This window comes from Leptonychotes weddellii, chromosome 5, assembly GCF_054177405.1.
Source record: "Leptonychotes weddellii isolate Sample4059 chromosome 5, ASM5417740v2, whole genome shotgun sequence".
NCBI classification, from domain to species: domain Eukaryota; kingdom Metazoa; phylum Chordata; class Mammalia; order Carnivora; family Phocidae; genus Leptonychotes; species Leptonychotes weddellii.
In genome coordinates, this window is record NC_138373.1 from 117,483,188 (window position 1) to 117,500,890 (window position 17,703).

The following is a 17,703-nucleotide window of genomic DNA, read 5'->3' on the forward strand; positions in this document are numbered from 1 at the left end:
GTGAACAAGACAAGTCTCTGCCTTCATGGAGCTTACATCTTGGAGAGGGAGACAGAAAATAAACAAATAATTCCAGATAGTAATTGTGATGAAGAGAATAAAGAGGGATAAAGGGTATAGCAATTGATTAGGGATGAAAGAAGGAAACCATTTTAAGTAGGGTATGAAGGAAGGCCTTTTTTGGAAGTAGCATTTGAGCAGAAACTGAAAAAAAGAGAAAGCCATGCAAAAATCTGGGTGAATGGTTTGTTTCCCAGACAGAAAGAACAGAGGGTCCTGAGATGGGGTCAAGTTTTGCACATGATAACAAGAAATTTCATCTACTTAGTGCTTTCAGCATAAATAGGGGTAAACTCTAGAGGGAAAAAGAGATGATTAAGACAGTCCTTGTCTTTCAACTGTTGAAAGTATTGTGGTGGATCCAGCAATTTACCATAACTTTTATAGAAAGCTATAGGGAGGAGGGATTATTTTTTACTAAGAGGCCATGATGAGGTGGAATTGGGAGTCTGCTTATATTATTGGAAAATTATAAAGGAGAGTAAATTTTAAACTTTTTGTATTAGCAGAGAGTAATCAGATGCCTTAAGAGTTTTTAGTTTTGCAAAGTTGTTCATAGTAGATTTTCCTTAGAAATTAATTAGTAATGATTTTCATGTTCTAATCAGATTTCTTTGTACGGTTCAGTACACTGCCATGCACTGTTATAGGTGCGACTGAATAATTCTTGAAGTTCGTTTTTTGTGGTAGATAACATGTTAGAGGAGAGCAACCTTGTTTGAGGGAGTTAGTGAGTTGTTTTCAAGGAGGGGATGTTTGAATTGGGTTCTGAAGGGTGATTTGGAGTTCGCTAGGTGGGGGAGGGCACACGATCAGCATTGCAGATCCACTGAGCCTGAGCCTGGGAGAATATGTAGGATTTGGAGAATTGCAAAGTAATCTGCTATAGTTCTTAATGGAGTTCTGGGACCTTAATGAGAAGTTGGCTGAAGGAATGAACTTGCCATTGTGTGGGACGCTTTCTTACATGATGAGGGATAATTAATCAATTTTTTTAGCAATGCTAGTGATAATCAGATTTGTGCTGGGGGGGATTTTTGGATTCCACAAATTATAATTAAAATCACGAGCATGATGGTGTGAAATTCTTGAAGGAATATATTTCCTTCATTAAAAAATTGAGTATTTTCAGACTGGCAGGATTTTTTATTTATTAAGAAGTATATGACTGAAACTCTTAAGTTTCTCTCTTCCAGAGAACTTGTTATGCATATAAGCCAATCCGGTGGTTAGAAGTTTTACACTGATGGATGAGACTTGTTACATATGTCTTAGGGCAGGCAAAATTTAAATGTTGTTATTTGACATTATTTGCAGGCATAAGATTTAGCGTTACTTGGATAAATTAGAATAACCCCAAAAATATGAGTTAGTGATAGATTTATTCATAGGAAATGATACCTATACAGGTATCCCCTCCTTTTCAGAAGTTCCCATTATGCCACTTCGCTTTTATGAAATACCTCCATTAGTATCTGTTTTCCCTAACCGAAAGAAGAGGATTTTTGCTTTATGAGAGAAGGTGGAAAATGAAAGTAGCGTTTAGTGTTTGTTTTACAGTGAGTCTCTCAGCGCACTTTCTGAGCAGCAAGAGGGGCCCTTTCCCTGGAACCACACTTAGCATCAAGCTGCCATGGCTTTGAACTGTGTCTGGGGGCAGCTGTGCTTTATCTTGATTTATTTTGTGCATTTGTTAGCAAGACGTGTCCTAAGATAGCAGCAAAGCCTGAGAAAAGTTTTGGGGGGCTCTGAGAATCCTCAAAAAAAATTTCCATACAAATTAATGGTAACTCCTTCTCTTTACTGCAAGATTTCATACTTTACCTTTGGATGGTGGAGAAACCTGTGTTATGTTACTACAAGTGCTTATTTTACAATGCTTAGATATGTGTGTATGTTATTTAAAATACTATATAACAGTTACGTACTCATTTTAGGTTGTTAGCATTATTCCAAAATGCAAAAAAAAACCCCAAATGTATGTTTTTAAACAAAGAATTGATTCCCTAAGAATGCAGTTTGAGCAAATTATTACTTTGATAGTATGCATTATATACCAATTTTCATAGCAAAAGTTTATGAATTTACCATTATGACTTGGAGCTGCCCAAGTTACCTAATGGTCTATTTAGTTCATTTTTGGCTGAGTAAGATGGAACTGATTATGATTCCTATTAAAGAGAGTTAAATTGTACTGCAATTTTACATGATGTCATTAAATTCTCTGGTACTAGCCAGTCTGAATGGGAATGACCATTCTACCACTTTTAATTAGCTCTCTGACTTATCCTCCTTAGACTTCAGTTTTTTTCATTTGAAAAATGTGGATAAATAGATTTAATGTAAGGAATAAAGTCTCTTGGGGAGTTTTTGTTTTGTTTTGTTTTTGTAATGGGATTGCTACTTAAAGACGAGATTCTGAAGCAAAAGAGAATTAGCCACAGTTTTAAGAGTTTACACATGTTTTTCCTACCAGAAATTTTGTTTAGATGACATTGTGTTAAATATTTTGTGTGGTATTTTGAGTAACATAAATACATCTTAACATTGCTCTATCTGAAGCTCTTGGCATGGTTTATGGCATATAATAGGCATTTAGTAATCCCTTTGATAAATGGGTAAATCTAATGGAGAGAGCCTTAGTTTTAGGTGTCTACCACTTACAACCTGAATTATGTTGAGCTATCTATAGCAAGTTTCTTTTCTTTGCCTCAGTTTCTATATCCTTAAAAGGAATAAAATATCTTCTTAGGATCATGTAGAACATCTTGACAATAGGTTTATAGCAGTGTTGGTTTGTATCTCTTTTCCTTTATGAAGAGTAAATATTCCAGAATACTGGAGGAAGTTAGAGGGAATAATTAGCGTAGAAGTTATCTTTTATTTTTTGAAAGTTGAGAAACTCAAGTCATTTATTTACCTTTGAGTATGTGTTCATCTTTAACAGAGATAATACATTGTTTTGGAAAGACTACCACACTTGGATTCAGAAAATGGGTTCTAGTCTGGGTTCCATGAATTTATTAGCTATGTGTTTGGGCAAATCAATTAGTATTGAAGAGCTTCAGCTTTTTAGTCATTTATATCTTTTAATGTCGCTGATGAGAATTGAGATAATGAAAGCAAGAGCATTTGGTTAATTGTAAAGCAATGTGAAAGTGTTATAGTAATGATTCCTGATTATTAATGGTTGTAATACAACTAGTAGTTTTAAGTTGTGTCATTCATTCATTCACTTTATTTTACCCTGTAGTACTGTTGTGTCCATGTGGTTTTTCCCTTTATTTTTATGTAATTAAGTATCTGGCTTACTGGACTTTTGGGAGGAGGGAGTGTGGAGAGTGTTCCTCATAGTAGGCCAGTTAATGCTTGGATGCTTTTGCATGTTGAAGTCCTGATTCTTTCTGTAAGTAAATATGGCAGGAAGTCTACCTCATCTTCATTTCCTCTTCATTAAGGATGAAAGATGGTAAATGTTGTTTGGGTTATTCCCATTGTTTGTAACTATATTTGTGTGCTTTCTCTTTATTATTGTTAGTCAAACATATTTTTGTGAACATCATGCCTGTTTTCCCTACAAGTGAAATTCATTTGTAATTTACAATTAGAGCTCTGAGAGTATCAGTGCAGTAGTTTGAAACTGTTGTATGTTCTTTGTTTATGTCATGTGTATGAATAACTTTTACTGCTTTTTTTTTCCTTCTTACCTTAAATCTGTAAGATCTCTTGGGTAGTGAGTCCTTTGAAGCATTAAATACCATATAAGGAAAGCAGTACTAAGTAGTTGCAGTAGCAGAGTAAGGAAAATAAATCACAGAGTAATGAAATTTGGAAAATGATTGTTGTTCATTGAAGGGAAGGGCATTGCTTTTACTGTCACTCTTGTAAAATTGGAATTGACTAGTAGGAGTAGCTAGAGAATTCATCTTTCAGAATAGTTTGCATTCTAAATTGTATGGTTAAAGGGCTTTTATTTTTAATTGTATATGCCAGCCTTGGGCAAATAGAGTGCTGAAATTTTAAGACATGGCAAAGATAATGTAGGGTTGGTTTTTTTTTAAGATTTTGTTTATTTATTTATTTATTTTAGATCTTATTTATTTGAGAGAGAGAATGAGATAGAGCATGAGAGGGGGGAGGGCCAGAGGGAGAAGCAGACTCCCCACCAAGCAGGGAGCCCGTTGCGGGACTTGATCCTGGGACTCCAGGATCATGACCCGAGCCGAAGGCAGTCGTCCAACCAACTGAGCCACCCAGGCTCCCAAGATTTTATTTATTTGAGAGAGAGAGAGAGAGTGCACAGGCTGGGGGGGGAGGAGAGGCAGAGGGAGAGGGAGAAGCAGACTCCCCCTGCCTGAGTAGGGAGCCCGACGTGGGACTCGATCCCAGGACCCTGAGATCATGACCTGAGCCAAAGGCAGCTGCTTAAGCCACTGAGCCACCCAGGCACCCCGAGTTTTGATTTTACAAAATTAGACTCAGTTTTAACACTGTTTCAGAAACTGTTTATCTTTGTTTCTGGCTTATTAATTGGCTCAAAGAACAGTTAAATTTTTTTGATTTCTAAAATTATTCAAATTAATGTATTCAGAAGTTGAACTTTTTTAAAAGAAGAATTGTAATACAAATAGTTTCCTTATAACTTACTTATTTTACAACTTTGGATTCTTGAATCTTGAACATTATTATAGTATACTGAGGAAATAATAATAGTATTTGCTACTTTTAAATTTTTATACGAAGCAAATAAAATGTGAGGTCATGCTAAAGGAGTCTGTGGTAAAAAGTGATAATAGCAAATTCTTATAGAAAAGTGGAAAATAAAGATGAGAAAAAGAAGAAAATAAAAATTAGTTGACAGTCTTGCACAGTAGAGAACTGTTAATCTGGGCAGATATTTGTGTGTGTATGTGTGTGTGTAAAACACTGTCGTCTCTTCTATTTCTCCTTGATTACTAAAGTAACACAGGGTAATGTGGAATATTCAAAAAATGCTGGAAAGTATAAAAAGAAAGGGAGAACATCCAGAGACAATCACTGTTCCCATTTTTGTAATAGAGAAATTGGGCTATACTTACTGATTTGCAACCTGTATCTTTAAAAACAAACACCCTTAGATCATAAGCATTTTCCGGTGTCATTCAATATTTATCCAAACCATGATTCCTAATGGCCAGAGCATAACTGACCTAAATCTTTATTATTGAACATCTATTTTGATTTTTCATTTTTATAAATGGCACTTTGATGAACATTTTTGAACCTGAATTCTTATTTGCGCATTTGAATATTTCTTTAGAAATTGTTTCTAGGGGCACCTGGGTGGCTCAGTCGGTTAAGCGTCTGACTCTTGATCTCAGCTCAGGTCTTGATCTCAGGGTCATGAGTTCAAGCCCCTTGTTGGGCTCCATGCCCAGTGTGGCGCCTACTTAAAAAAATGCTTCTATAAGTATAATTATTATTTTAAAGTATTGGAGGTAGCTGCAGTGCTTATGAAGTAATTGCTGTGTTTTTAGTCAAATTACTTTTCAAGCTCCAGTGTCTTCTCCTGTGAAAGGGGCTTAATATTGATACTTAACCTCTTTGGATTGTTAGGAGTGACAGTCTATATATAGCAGTCAGCGCAGCCTATAGCATTCCTCAGCTGCCCATTCATAAGTAGGCTTTTTTCCTATAACATTTATCATATAATCATTATTTTAACAATTTTGTCTCTTATGAGTAAGGATTGAATCAGCTTTGTTCACTAATGTGTATTTGAAACGTTATGTAGGGCCTGACAAATAATTGTTGAATGTATGAAAGGTTATTTTCCAAAGCTTTTAGTGCTTACTTTTTTTCTTACAGCAAGGTTTTACCAATTTACATTCCCACCAGCTATGTGTGAATTGTCTTTTTCACTTTATTGTTAATGACATTGAGTATGGTTGTGTAAAAAAAAAAAAAATTGTCCTAAAATTTGAAGGTATAAACTTGGAATTTTAAAAATTTGTATTTTTTTGTTTTTCAGAGAGTGGATCTTTTTAATTGTATAATTTGTGTTTAACATGTTTTCTGTTCATATTTTTCATTCTCAATACTAAGAATAAAAATGAGTCTAAAATAATAAAGTGTTATAATCCCATCTCTGGTCCTCTTCCAAGCATCATTTTATATATCCTGGGGGAAAAGCAAATCATATTTAATACCACACAAATATGAAGTCATGTTAACATACAGAAGTTCGATATCAAAATTCACCACAAAAGTGGTTTAAACTGAATAGTAATGTAAAAGTTTAAGAGATTTTTGCCTAATTTGTTATGTCAGCAGTAAAAATGTAGCTAAGATGTTATGTTAAATGCCAAAATAAGGTTGTAATTTTACTATTTTCTTAAGCTTATGTTGTTTAGAGGGCTTTAATTTGATATCCATATGTGAATTTGAAAAAAGCAAGTGGTTTGATTGGGGAGGGGGTTAGACAAAGTGTATTAGATATTTTCTGTATGTTATTTATTTACTCATTTGGCAAATATTTAACTCCTATTGTGTGCCGCAGGCACTGTTCTGAGAGAATATAGTGTATAAAATAAAAAAATAAGACATGGTATGTCAGAGGGTGGTACGGGTATGGAAAAAAAGAGACCAGGAGAGTATGAAATATGTATGGGATGCAGATTTTAATTGGCTGGTCATGTAAGTCTTCTCCTAGAAGGTGATTGAGTGAGCCTGTGGTGAGGGAGCAGTCCTCTGCATAGCCAGGAGAAAGAGGTTCCAGGAAGGGACAACAACCAAGTGCAAATGCCCTGAGAAAGGATGTCTTATGATTTGATGTTTTACAATTGAAAAATTGCAAGGAAGTCTATGTGACTGGAGCGTGGTGGGAAAGGCGGAGAATGGTAGGTAGGTGCAGAGAAGGTAGAGGACCAGAGGCATGTCAGGAAAGATTTTGTAAGCCATCAAAAGGACTTTGGCTTTAACTCCGAGTAAAATGATCTCATATGTACTCTGCACAATTGTTATGCATTTGGTTGAATTGTTTCCATTTTACAATTAATAAATAAATGTTCTGTAGGGTAGCTTGTAGTTCTTCAAAGTCATAATAGCTAATGAGTGGCAGAACCAAGATATGAACTTAGGTCTTTGACTTCAAAGTTTATGGCTGTTTCATTAAACTGTCATTCTTGCCCTAGCATACTTCCAGAGGCTTTCACTCCCCACCCCCCCAAACCAGGATTTATACTGTGGATTCAGGGTGAGTGTCCATGCATGTGTGTGTGACTGGGGGACACAAAGGCTCAGAAAACAGTTCCCTTAGTGCAAAATATATTCAGACACCTTCTCTTATAAAACATGTTTTTAAACATGCGAGTTTTAATACACTGTATTGATTTCATGGCCCACTGTTGGAGCCCAGTTTGAAAATCTGCACTGTTTTGTTTACAATGCCAGAAGTTCCAAATTTATCCATGGCTCTGAATTATAAGAGAGGCTGTTTTGTTTACTTAAGAAAAATCCTTACATCTATAGAACTAGCTCTTAGGTTGGGAAGCAAGATGTTACGCAATCAGATTAAAAATATACGTATAACATTTGAAAGTTCATGTATGATTTTAATTTTCCTTGCAGAAAGACTACAACTTAGTAAGGAAACTTTAGATGGCTGAATTAAGTCTTGTGAGAGGACAGGGCAATTAAGAAAACAAGCCAATGCTGCTATTACTACTACTACTTTCTGTCAAATATTTATTATACTAAGTTTTTTTTAAGTAATTTATTTTTTTATTATTTTTTTAAAGATTTTATTTATTTGACAGAGAGAGACAGCGAGAGAGGTAACACAAGCAAGGCGAGTGGGAGAGGGAGAAGCAGGCTTCCCGCTGAGCAGGGAGCCTGATGTGGGGGCTCGATCCCAGGACCCTGGGATCATGACCTGAGCCGAAGGCAGACCCTTAACGACTGAGCCACCCAGGCGCCCCTTAAAAGGAATTTAATATGTTACTTAAGTATTCTAGGACGTTTTAAAAAAATACATATATCTTCTATTATTCTTTCTCAGGGCAGGACCCACGTTCAGTTTGGTATCTATAGGAACGAGTACCTTTTTTCTTAAGTGCTTTATTACCATTCTTATTTTTAAGTCAACTTTGTAAAGGAAACATACATATAATACAAGGCACCATTTAAGTGTCCCTTACAATGAGTTTTGGCAAATTTATACACCCATAACCATCACCACAACCCAAATAAAAACGTTCTCATCACATCCAAAGCTTACCGTTCAGGCAGTCCTCATTTGTGGCCACAGGCAACCACCAATCTGCTTTCTGTCACTATAGATTAGAGGTTTTTTTTTTAGAGGTTTGAACAAGTGGAATTATACAGTATGCATTATTTTGTGTCTGACATCTTTTGCTCAACGTGACATTTTTAATTCGTTAGTGTTGTTTTATGTATCAGTCATTCATTTCTTTTGGTTAGTATTTTGTTGCGCTATTCTAACAGGTGCCTAAAACGTGTTGAATGAATGCATATTTAGCACAGTAATATCCCTCCCTCCACAGTTCTGCTGCATTTCTTTTTCTATCATAAGAATGCTAAAACCTCGGGCGCCTGGGTGGCTCAGTCGTTAAGCGTCTGCCTTCGGCTCAGGTCATGATCCCAGGGTCCTGGGATCGAGTCCCACATCGGGCTCCCTGCTCCGCGGGAGGCCTGCTTCTCCCTCTCCCACTCCCCCTGCTTGTGTTCCCTCTCTCGCTCTCTCTCTCTGTCAAATAAATAAAATCTTTAAAAAAATAAATAAATAAAAAAAATAAAAAAAAAGAATGCTAAAACCTCTTCTAGATTGTGTACGCGTGTCACTAGACTTAAATTTGTGTTACATTATGTAATGGGATGATTTAATAGTGAAAGATATTCAAGCTTTAGAGCTAAATGACCTTGGCATGAATCCTTGTTTCGCCACTCTATATGTTACAGGCAAGTTACTTAACTTTTCTGAAGCTTAGTTTCCTCTTTCTAAGATGAAGGTAACTATAGTTGTTTAAGTGTTAAAAGAAATTGCATGTAAATGTCATATGTAAAGCACGTGTATTTATAAAATACACTTTGTAAAAATAGTAATGTAATTTAATGGTGATTTTTGGACAGAGGTGTTTAGTGTCTGCTTTTTATCTACTAACAAAATTGTGCCTACCCATAAAGTTGTGGTTTTATACTTTTTATTAGTATTCATTAATGGTTTGAAGAAACATATTTATGTTTATTAAAAGTTTCATCTAGTGAAATCGATTACTTTTAGGTCTTGATTAGTTGACTTTTAGGTCACAAAATTGTAGGTTTTTGCTAATTAAAATTATAATTAAAGGTAATTCATAAACTTTTTTCACAGGTTGAAAGACTTAGTGAAATATAAAGATAAAAAAATAGCAGTAATTCTGACTCTTCATTATTGGCAGATAATTATTTCAAAGAGTAAAATGCTAATGGGGAGAAAGCAACCAGGAAATTAATATGTATTTGAGTCAGGTTTTGTAGTAGTTGTTTTCTACATGCCATTTATTCATTCAGCAAATTTTAATTTAATGCCTAGTAGGTATCTAGGACATACCTCACTGTTTGTGGGCTTTTGAAATTAATGCTTTTTTCTTTTTAATCCCCCATTCAGGCTATTGCCTGGTATTTAAGTACTACATGAATGTTTATATATTTGCTGAATGCATTAATATTTTTATTTGGCTTTGGAGCAGAATTGAATTAATGTGTTTTATAGCAGATTAAATCAGTAATGTGTGCTTGTGACCAGAAGATAGTTTTTTTGTTTTTTTTTTAAGATTTTATTTATTTATTTGAGACAGAGAGAATGAGAGGGAGGAGGGTCAGAGGGAGAAGCAGACTCCCCGCCGAGCAGGGAGCCCGATGCGGGACTCGATCCAGGGACTCCAGGATCATGACCTGAGCCGAAGGCAGTCGCCCAACCAACTGAGCCACCCAGGCGCCCCCAGAAGATAGTTTTTAACTCACCTAAGTAACTATAAAAGGTTATTAAAGTTTGTATTTGGACCGTGAACATTGCTGTGGTTTAAGTGACTTCTGATAATGCTTGTATCAAATTAAATTTGACCTTTGGAAAGAAAAAATTAAAATGCGGGAACAGTAGTAGGCTTTGTGCTTGTGTTTGGTATATATAGCAAATTTAGAATAAGGACGGGTGCCTGGCTAGCTCAGTTGGAAGAGTTTGTGACTTTTGATCTTGGGGTTGTAAGTTTGAGTCCCACGTTGGGGTGTAGATCCCTCCCACCTGCAAGGTATGAGGGATCTGGTTTTTCCACTTCTCTCCAACACTTGCTACTGTGTTTTTGTAAATATAGCCATTATAACGAGTTTGATATCATTGTGATTTTAATTTGGATTTCCCTAATGACTAGTGGGAATGTTTCTCATTATAAAAAAAAAAATCCTATTGGGATTTTGATTGGCATTGTATTAATAAGTTTGGGGAAAGTTGACATCTTAATTATATTGGGTTTTCCACTCAATAGACCTGGTATATATATCTCCCCATTTATTTAGTTCTTTGATTTTACTTGTCAGTGATTTTGTTTTTAGTATACAGATTCTGCACATATTTTGTTAGATTTATAAATATGTATCTCATTTATATTTAAATATCACATTTTGGAGGAATTATTTGGAGCTATACTAGCTGTTACTAGCATATAGAAATAGGATGTTTTTTCACATGTTGAACTTGTTTGTGACCTTGCAAAGCTCACATAGTGGGAACTTTTTTTGTAGATTGTTCTGCATATCTTACTCAGACAATCCATATCATCTTCAAATAGGGAAGATTTATATGTCTTTACAATCTATGCCTTTTGTTTCTGTTTTCTTGCATTATTGCACTGCCTGGGTCATCCTTCTCTGATTTTCAGTCTTAAAATATGAAAGAATTCAGTCTTTTACCATTAAGTATAATGATAGATGTAAGTTTGTCAAATTAAGGAAATTCTGTTCTATTCCTGGTTCACAGAAAGTTTTCATGATGAATGAATGTTGAATTTTGCCAAATAATTTTTCAGTCAGTTGATATCACTTGGTTTTTTCGCCTATTAATATGGTAGATTGTATTGATTGACACTCCTTATTAGAGCAGTTTTATTGAGTTATCATTCACGTACCATGCATTAACTCACCTGCTTAAGATGTGAAATTCAGTGGTTCTTAGTGTATTCACAAAGTCTCACAACCATTACCATAGTCTATTTTAGAACATTTTTATCACCCCAGAAAGAAATCTTAAACCCTTTAGCAGGCCCTCTCCATTTCCTTCCAACCCCCATCCTCACCCACCCTTAAGCAACCATAAATATACTTTCTCTCTATATATACATTTGCCTGTCCTGCACATTTTATGTAAATGGAGTACTTGCTCTTTCATGACTGGCATCTTTCACTTGGCATAATGTTTTCAAAGATTGTACAAGTGGAAGCATTTATCTGTATTTTATTCCTTTTATTGCTGAAGAATATTCCACTGTGCGGATATACCACATTTTACTTACGCATTTATCAGTTGGTGGACATTTGGGTTGTTTCTACTCTTTGGCTATTTTGAATATGTTGCTGAGAACATTTCTGTACAAGTGTTTCTGTGGCCATATGTTTACATTTTCCTTGGTTACATACGTAGTGGAATTGTTTGGTCATATAGTAATAATATTTAACCTCTTGAATTGCCCACTGTTGTACAGAGCAGCCCTACCATTTTACATCTCCACAAGCATAGAATATGAGAATTTTAATTTCTCCAGATCCTGGTCAACTCGTGTTACTATCTTCTTTATTATAGCCATTCTACTGTTTATGTTCTATTTGTGGTTTTCATTTATATTATCCTGATGATTAATGACATTAACTTTTTTGAGTGTACATATTTAGTCACTTATATATCTTCTTTGGAGAAATATCTAGTCAGATCCAGGTCCTGTATCTATTTTTAGTTTGTCTTGTTATTATTGAGTTGTAAGATTTCTTTGTATATTCCAGGTACAAATTCCTAATTGGATATGCAGTTTTTTTTCTTTAATTTTATTTATTTATTTGAGAGAGAGCAAGAGAGCACGAGCTAGGACGGGGAAAGGGCAGTGGGAAAAGGAGAAGCAGGCTCCCCGCTGAGCAGGGAGCCCAATGTGGGGCTTGATCCCAGGACCCCTGGGATCATGACCTGAGCTGAAGGTAGACGCTTAACTGACTGAGCCACCCAGAGGTCCCTGGATATGCAATTCTCAAATATTTTTAATTTTGATGAAATTCAGTTGATTATTTTGTCGTTGCTTATGCTTTTGCTGTCGTGTGGAAGAAGGCACTGCCTAACCTAAGGTTGTGAAGATACACTCCTTTTTTTTTTTTTTTTTACACTCCTTTGTTTTTTAAGGTTTTTTTTTTTTCCTAGACCCTCGATTCTCTTTTGTTGATCTGTATATTTATTGTTAGGCCGATATGTCTTGATTACAGTGTGAAATTTTCAAACCAGTAAGTGTGAATCCTCCAACTTTGCTGTTCTTTATCAAGATTATTTTTATTAGTCTGAGTCCCTTACATTTCCATGTGAATTTTAGGATTAGTTTGTCTATTCAGAGAAGGCAGGTGGAACTTTGATAGGGATTTTTGTTGAATCAGTAGATCAGTTTGGGGAGTACTGCCTGCCTTTAGTTCTGTGAACACCGAGTGTCTTCCCATTTATACAGTTCACTTTTAATTTTAGCGGTGTTTTATAGTTTTCAAAATATTAATTTCGTAGTTTTTTGGTTAAATTTGTAGCTAAGTATTTTATTCTCTTTGATGCTTCATAAGTGGAATTGTTTCCTTTCTCTCTTCTTTCCTTTTTTTTTTTAAGTAAGCTCCAGGCCCAGCATGGGGCTTGAACTCACGACCCCGAGATCAAGAGTAGCAGCATGCTCCACTAACTGAACTAGCCAGATGCCCCGAGTTGTTTTCTTAATTTCATTTTTTTGTCTGTTGTTATATATAGAAATGCAGTTGTTTTTTGCACATTTGTACCCTGCAACTTTGCTGAACTCTTTTATTAAACTATTATAAAATCTGTTATTAGAATTTAAACTATTATTAAACTGGCATAAAGTATAATTTTTTTTTTTAAGTAACTTTTTAAAGCATTTTTTATGTACAAGATCATAACATCTGCAAATAGTGGTAGTTCTACTTCTTCCTTTTTGACCTGGGTGCTTTTTATTTCACTGTCTTGCCCAGTTATTCCGGCTAGAACTTTCAGTAAGTACAATGTTGACTAGAAGTAGCAAGAGTAGACAGCCTTATTGTAGTTTTTTCCTAGATACCCTTTATCAGTTTGCGGAAGTTCCTTTCTATTTTTAGTTTGTTGCTGTTACTATCATGAAAGGCTGTTGGATTTTTTTCAAATAATTTTTCTGCATCTATTGAGATGATCATGTGATTTTTGTCTTCTAATAATACAGTGTATTGCATCGTTTGATGTTTGGATGTTGACAAGTCTTGAATTCCTAGGATAAATCCTACTTGGTCATGGTGTATAATTCCTTTTATGTATCGCTGGTTTTGATTTCCTAGTATTCTGTTAGTGTGTTTTTTTGTGTGTCTTTTTCATAAGAGATATTAATGTGTAGTTTTCATTTCTTGTGATGTCTTTGGTGTTACCAGGATAAATAATAGCCTTATAGGATGAATTGGGAAGTCTTCCAGGTGTTTTCATTTTATGCTTTGGAAGATTTTGTGAAGCATTATTAGTTTTTCTTTAAATGTTTGGTATAGAAATTACCAATGAAGCCACCTGCGCCTGGGGTTTTCTCTATGGGAAGTTTTATTTATTTTATTTTATTATTATTATTTTCTTTTTCTGTGGGAAGTTTTACAATTACCAATTCAGTCTCTTCAGTTGTTATAGGTCTGTTTGGATTGTTTGTTTTTTGAGACAGTTTTGGTTGTTTGTGACTTTCTAGGAATATGGCCATTTCATCTAGTTATTTGTTAGCACACAGTTCGTATTATTCCTTTACTTTCCTTCCTCTATCTGTAAGGTTTGTATTGTGCCTTTTTCATTCCTGATTTTAGTATTTTGAGTCATTTTCTTGGTCAGTTTAGCTCAAAGTTTGTCAATTTTGTTTATCTTTTTAGAAAATCAACTTTGGTTCTTTTCAATTTTTTTTTTCTCTTTTGTCTTTTCTGTATTTCACTTATTTCTGAACCCATCTGTATTATTTTCTTTCTTTTGTTTGCTTTTGGTTTAGTTTATTTTCTAAAAATTTGTTAAAGTTGGGGTGCCTGGGTCGCTCAGTTGGTTAAGCTTCGGCTTAGGTCATGATCTCAGAGTCCTGGGATTGAGCCCCGCATTGGGATCCCTGCTCAGTGGGGAGCCTGCTTCTCCCTTGTCTCCCTGCTTATGCTCTCTCTCTCTCTCTTTCTCTCTCTGTCTCTCTCAAATAAATAAACAAAATTTTTTTAAAAAAGTTTGTTAAAGTAGGTTATTGATTTAACATCTTTTTAAGTGTAGATGTTTTACATCACAACTATAAATTTTCCTTTATTGCTTTCACTGCACTCCATAAATTTTGGTATCTCTTATTTTTGTTTTCATTCTTCCCAAAATATTTTCTAGTTTTCCCTTGTGATTCTATACCCACTGTTTATTTAGAAGTATTGCTTAATTTCCACATTTGTAAATTTCCCCAGATTCATTTTGTTACTTCTAATGTCATTACATTTTGGTTGGAGAACATATTTTATATGCATAATTTCAGTCTTTTTAAATCTGTTGAGATTTGTTTTCTATTTGGCATATGGTTATCCTGGAGAATGTTCCATTAGTACTTGAGAGGAACACGTATTTTGCTGTTGCTAGGTGTTTTAGATGTATTTGTTAGATTAGTTTTTATATTAGTATTCAGGTCTCTTATTGGCTTGTTGATCTTGCTTCATCTGTTATTGAAAGTGGGGTATTAAAGTCTCCTATCTACTGTTGTTGAATTGACTACTTCTCTTTTGTTCTTTCAGTTTTTGCTTCATCTGTTCTGGGTTTCCGTTAGGCTCTTATGTTTATAATTATATTTTCTTGATGACTGACCCATTTATGATAGGAAAATTTTCTCTCTATCTCTAAAAATATTTTTAAGTCTATTTTATATGATATTAGTTGAGCTACTCCAGAATTCATGTGATTGCTGTTTCATAATAGATTCTTTTAAATGTCTATTGAATGACCCAATATTGAAAGCACATTATGCAAAGCTTTATATGTGTACTCTTTCATTTAGTTATCCCAACAGTCATAAAAAGTTATTTACTCTCCCCTTCTACAGATTCAGGAACTGGGGCCTGAAAAAGATGAATATCATCTCCCAGAATTTTTGCAGCTAGTTAGTGGGAAAGCCAACATTCAAGTTCAGAAGGTTTATCAGATTCTGTAGGATCTTCTAAGTTTCCTAAGAGGGTTACGGACTGCTGCTTTAGTTTAAAAAAAGAAAAGAATAGGTTGATAGATCACATTATTTTTCCACTTATCTTCCATTCCACACCTTTTGCCTTGTGATTGTGGTTCCTACCATGAAGAGGTGGAGTTTACTTTTTGGCTCCATTGATGTTGGGTTTGGACATGTGATTTGCTTTGGCCAAAGGAATGTTAGTGGATTGCAAGCGAGCATAGGCTTTATTTTATTTTTTCATTTAAAATAAGTCTTAGGATGCTGGGTGGCTCAGCTTGTTAAGCGTCCAGCTCTTGATTTTGGTTCAGGTCATGATCTCAGGTTTGTGAGATCGAGCCCTGTATCAGGCTCCATACACAGCGGGGAGTCTGCTTGAGTTTCTTTCTCTCCCTCTGCCCTTGCCGCAACCCTGTGCGTGTATGCGTTCTTTCTCTCTCTCTCTCTCTCTCAAAAAAAAAAGTCTTTTATTTAAACTAAAAACAAAAAACAAAAACAGTTCACCCACAGAGTGAGCATAGACTTTCAATGCATTAGTGGAGGTGGGCTTGTTCTTTGTGCTCTTGCTTTCCCCCACCAGACCATCAGGAAACCACTGATTTGAAAAGAATGAGAGAAAATGGAGTAGCCCTAGTTCAGCCCAGCACCTTGATGCCAGCCTATCTGAGGTTAGTCTCACAACCCACAAATGGCCAAAGCAAGAAACTAATACTTTTGTTATGTCTCTGAGTTTTGGGCAATAGCTGATGAATACAGTTAAAGTAACTTTAGAGATGTAAAATGTATTAATATTTCCTTTCACTGAACTAAGAAAGGGTCTCTGTCTTTCAGATACATAAAAGTAAGAATTTGTTGATGGTGACGATGTTGTCCTAGATTGGTTAATCGGGGAACTCTAGAAAATTTTTTTCCATGATAGCTTAATGAAGAGTCATTTTTGTGGAATCATTTCTTGCAGACTCAGATGTGGTAAGAGAATGAACTAGAAGTCTTTTTAAAATCCCTTAAAGCCCTGCAAATTTTCTTGGCCTATAATGATAGAAAAGGAGTTTAAAAATTTTTGAAGACACAAATACATAACTTTCATTTTTCTTACACATTATTCAGTGCTCATCAAGTTAAATGTACTCTTTTTTTTAATTTTTTTTATTTTTTTAAAGATTTTATTTATTTATTTGACAGAGAGCGAGAGCAGGAACACAAGCAGGGGGAGTGGGAGAGGGAGAAGCAGGCTTCCCACGGAGCAGGGAGCCCGATGTGGGACTCGATCCCAGGACCCTGGGATCATGACCTGAGCTGAAGGCAGACGCTTAACGACTGAGCCACCCAGGCGCCCCAAGTTAAATGTACTCTTAATCCCTTTTATCTATTTCACCCGTTCCTCCACTGGTTTGTTCTCTGTATTTAAGAGTCTGTTTTTTGTTTGTCTTTTTTCTTTGTTCATTTGTTTTGTTTCTTAAATTCCACAAGTGAAATCATATGGTGTTTGTCTTTCTCTAACTTCTTTCACTTAGCATTACACCCTCTAGATCCATCCATGTTGTTGTATCGCAAGATGCTCTTTTTTATAGATGAGTTATATTTCGTTGTGTATATATACTACATCTTTATGTACTCATCTGTCAGTGGACACTTGGGTTGCTTCCCTGTCTTGACTATTATAAATAATGGTGCAATAAACATAGGGGTGCGTATATCCTTTTGAATTAGTGTTTTTGTTTTCTTTGGGTAAATACTCAGTAGTGAAATTACTGGATCATATGGTAATTCAGTTTTTTAATACTCAGAGGAATGTTCATATTGTTTTCCACAGTGGCTGCACTTGCATTTCCACCAACAGAGCTCGAGATTTCTTTTTCACATCTTCTCCAACAGTTGTTACTTTGTTTTTGCTTTTAACCATTATGAGAAGTGCGAGGTGATATCTCATTGTTACTTTGATTTGCATTCTCTGAGTGGTGATGTTGAGCTTCTTTTCATGTATCTGTTAGCCAACTGTATGTCTTTGGAAAAACTGATTATTGAGGTTCTCTCTCCATTTTTTAATCAGATTATTTGTGGTTTTTTGGTGTTGTGTAAGTTCCTTACGTATTTTGGATATTAACCCCCTTACCAGATATATTATTTGCAAATATCTTCTCCCATTTGGTGGGTTGCCTTTTTGCTTTGTTGATTTCCTTTGCTGTGTGAA

The 17,703-nt window shown here is 35.2% G+C and overlaps 1 protein-coding gene across 6 annotated transcripts in view; it reads left to right on the forward strand.

Annotated features, from left to right (window-relative positions):
- The window catches only part of CNOT2 (CCR4-NOT transcription complex subunit 2), a 118,956-nt gene that overhangs the window by 8,194 nt on the left and 93,059 nt on the right, over nucleotides 1-17,703 (forward strand). The window lies entirely within an intron of this gene.